The sequence below is a fragment of the Stomoxys calcitrans genome, chromosome 5, assembly GCF_963082655.1.
Source record: "Stomoxys calcitrans chromosome 5, idStoCalc2.1, whole genome shotgun sequence".
Classification (NCBI taxonomy): Eukaryota; Metazoa; Arthropoda; class Insecta; order Diptera; family Muscidae; genus Stomoxys; species Stomoxys calcitrans.
In genome coordinates, this window is record NC_081556.1 from 146,816,155 (window position 1) to 146,820,214 (window position 4,060).

The 4,060-nt window shown below is 32.4% G+C and overlaps 1 protein-coding gene across 3 annotated transcripts in view; it reads left to right on the forward strand.

The window, feature by feature from the left end:
• Window positions 1-3,429, forward strand: part of LOC106091186 (uncharacterized) — a 118,538-nt gene extending 115,109 nt beyond the window's left edge. For all 3 annotated transcript variants that reach the window (XR_009398512.1, XR_009398511.1, XM_059370070.1), the window contains one exon: window positions 3,234-3,429. The gene's annotated coding sequence lies outside the window, so the exon portion shown is untranslated. The remainder of the gene's footprint in view (window positions 1-3,233) is intronic.
• The last annotated feature ends 631 nt before the right edge of the window (window positions 3,430-4,060 follow it).

Genomic DNA, 4,060 nt, shown 5'->3' on the forward strand with positions numbered 1-4,060 from the left:
CAGAGTGCATTCAAATGGAAATTGTAATTTATGCCCAAGATCTAAATTCAATCGCCTGCTGTAGCACACACCATCTCCTGGCCTGGGGATGTGATGGGGATTTCTGCCATGCTGGGTTCTAGGTATGACAACAAAAGGAGGCTAAGTGTGCACAATTATGATTTCATCTCTCCTTGCTTTTGTCAAGAAATCTAAAATCCTTTGTGTTCTTTGGAGAACTCATATGCATATATTTGAGTATGTATGAAGGATTCTGCGAATCAAGGTGTGATCTCAGTTGTGGGGAAAATTCATTTGGGTTTTTCCCCCATTCATATTTAAATAATGCGAATATTTTACATTTTAATCGTCTGTTATAAAAATATTTTTATTGTTAGCATCTAACAATTGGAAGAAGTTTCAAGGATAATAGCCAACATGAGAAATGACTTTGAGGAGCATAAAAAATTGGAATGGGACTTAAGACTTTAATCTGGGCTATAATTAAAGATAACAAATAAAAGCGTGCTTATATACCCTCCACCATGGATCGCATTTTTCGAGTTCTTTTCCCGGCATCTTTTCTTGGGCAAAAAAGGATATAAGAAAAGATTTGCTCCGCTATTAGAGCGATATCAAGATATGGTCCGGTTTGGACCACAATTAAATTTCTATGTTGAAGACCTGTGTAAAATGTCAGCCAATTCGAATAAGAATTGCACTCTTTAGGGGTCAAAAAGTAAATAGAGAGATCGATTTATATAGGAGCTGTATCGGGCTATAGACCGATTCAGACCATAATAAACATGTATGTTGATGGCAAATCGGATAATAATTGCGCACTCTAGAGGCTCAGGAAGTCAAGATCCCAGATCGGTTTATATGACAGCTATATCAAAACATGGACCGATATGGCCCATTTACAATCCCAACCGACCTACACTAATAAAAAGCATTTTTGCAAAATTTCAAGTGGTTAGCTTTTCTCCTTCGAAAGTTAGCGTGCTTTCGACAGACAGACGAACGGACGGACGGACAGACGAACGAACGGACAGACGAACGAACGGACGGACGAACAGACGGACAGACGGACGGACAGACCGACGGACGGACGGAATTTTTTGTCAAGAGAAAATTTTTAAGAGAAAATTTTGGAAAATTTTGTTAAGAGAAAATATTCGGAAATTTTGTCAAGAGAAAATTTTCGGAAATAGAAAATTTTACGCAATTTTGCCTTCAAAAATTTTTTTTTTTTTTTAATGTTTTGTCTGTAGAGCAAGTTTCATGAAAATTTTGTATTTTGAGAAAATTCTCGGAAATTAAAAATTTAAAAAATTGCAAATTTTGCCCATGAATATTCCACTAAGGAACAAGGCAAACTTCTCACATATCAATGAGTGCAGTCCGATTCAAGTTTAAGCTCAATGATAAGGGGTCTCCTTTTTATAGCTGAGTCCGAACGGCGTGCCGCAGTGCGACACCTCTATGGAGAGAAGTTTTACATGGCATTGTAAATTTTGTCTTTAGAGAAAATTTCATGGAAATTTTGTCTCTAGCGAAAATTTCATGGAAATTTTGTCCTTAGAGAAATTTTCATGGAAATTTAATCTTTAGAGAAAATTTCATGGAAATTTTGTCTTTAGAGAAAATTTCATTTAAATTTTGTCTTTAGAGAAAATTTCATGGAAATTTTGTCTTTAGAGAAAATTTCATGGAAATTTTGTCTTTAGAGAAAATTTCATGGAAATTTTGTCTTTAGAGAAAATTTCATGGAAATTTTGTCTTTAAAGAAAATTTCATGGAAATTTTGTCTTTAGAGAAAATTTCATGGAAATTTTGTCTTTAGAGAAAATTTCATGGAAATTTTGTCTTTAGCGAAAATTTCATGGAAATTTTGTCCTTAGAGAAATTTTCATGGAAATTTTATCTTTAGAGAAATTTTCATGGAAATTTTATCTCTAGAGAAAATTTCATGGAAATTTTGTCTTTAGAGAAAATTTCCAAGAAATTTTGTCTTTAGAGAAAATCTCATGGAAATTTTATCTTTAGAGAAAATTTCATGGAAATTTTGTCTTTAGAGAAATTTTCATGAAAATTTTGTCTTTAGAGAAAATTTCATGGAAATTTTGTCTTTAGAGAAAATGTCATGAAAATTTTGTCTTTAGAGAAAATTTCATGGAAAATTTCATGGAAATTTTGTCTTTAGAGAAATTTTCATGGAAATTTTATCTTTAGTGAAAATTTCATGGAAATTTTGTCTCTAGCGAAAATTTCATGGAAATTTTGTCCTTGGAGAAATTTTCATGGAAATTTAATCTTTAGAGAAAATTTCATGGAAATTTTGTCTTTAGAGAAAATTTCATGGAAATTTTGTCTTTAGAGAAATTTTCATGGAAATTTTGTCTTTAGAGAAAATTTCATGGAAATTTTGTCTTTAGAGAAAATTTCATGGAAATTTTGTCTTTAGAGAAAATTTCATGGAAATTTTGTCTTTAAAGAAAATTTCATGGAAATTTTGTGTTTAGAGAAAATTTCATGGAAATTTTGTCTTTAGAGAAAATTTCATGGAAATTTTGTGTTTAGAGAAAATTTCATGGAAATTTTGTCTTTAGAGAAAATTTCATGGAAATTTTGTCTTTAGAGAAAATTTCATGAAAATTTTGTCTTTAGAGAAAATTTCATGGAAATTTTGTCTTTAGAGAAAATTTCATGGAAATTTTGTCTTTAGAGAAAATTTCATGGAAATTTTGTCTTTAGAGAAAATTTCATGGAAATTTTGTCTTTAACGAAATTTCATGGAAATTTATTTTTTAGAGAAAATTTCATGGAAATTTTGTCTTTAGAGAAAATTTCATGGAAAAATGCTGTGTGCATGTAAAATCTTACCATATGAATTAAGCTAAGAATTATATGTATCAACAATGTGTGTGGGTACACAAAAACAGCACAGATGAACACTCTGTGTGAAGGAGCACCTACGTATGAAGGAGCACTCTTTAAGTTTTGTGCTGCTGAGCCCAGAAGATTTTATTATCGTTATAAAACAATAAAAGCACTTTTACAGTCTGACAAATCTTACATGAAATGTGAATGTGTATATGAAAAATTAAATGCACCAAGAAAAATGCCATAAATATTTTTTGTTCTCTTAATTCTCATTCATATCCTGTATATTGCTGATAAAAATGACTTTTAGTAACAAAATTAACAAATTTTCTGTTTTTTATGGTCTGTTGTGTGTTTTTTTTTTCCAGGGAACCCCCATAATTTTGTACAACAGCATTTATCACATTTTCCAGAGGCAAGGAGGGGATTGTATGGAACCCACAGGTGTTCTTGCTGACAACATTTGGATTTATTTGGATTTATTTGGTTTTCTTTACTTCTTTGTAAAATGACAACAAATCTGTAAATATGATAAATAAATAGGGTAAATTTATTTATTTTGTATATCATAAATTTTAAATGGTAAAGACAAAAAGGAAAAAAAAACCAAAATATTATCTAGGATTAAGAATTTAGAGGTATATAAGTAGACATAAGCTGATTTAAATAAATGATGTAAACAAATTGTATTGCAAATAAATTTATTTGGGTTAAAGCGAATGGTTAAGGTAAGGCAACGACAGATAATCAGGATTTTAATTTTTATTTCAGCTATTGGTCAAGAGGTCACAGTCCTTATGCTATGCGGCGACAGCAAAAGAGACAACACTTCTATAAAATTTGGACCGGCCCGCTCCGCTGATGAACATTCCACTAAGGAACAGAGGCAAACTTCTCACATATCAATGAGTGCAGTCCGATTCAAGTTTAAGCTCAATGATAAGGGGCCTCCTTTTTATGGCCGAGTCCGAACGGCGTTCCGCAGTGCGACACCTCTTTGGAGAGAAGTTTTACATGGCATTGTACCTCACAAATGTTGCCAGCATTAGGAAGGGGAAAACCACCGCTGAAAATTTTTTTCTTTATGGTCACGCCAGGATTCGAACCCAGGTTTTCAGCGTCATAGGCGGACATGCTAACCTCTGCGCTACGGTGGCCTCCAATGATAAGGGGCCTCCTTTTTATGGCCGAGTCC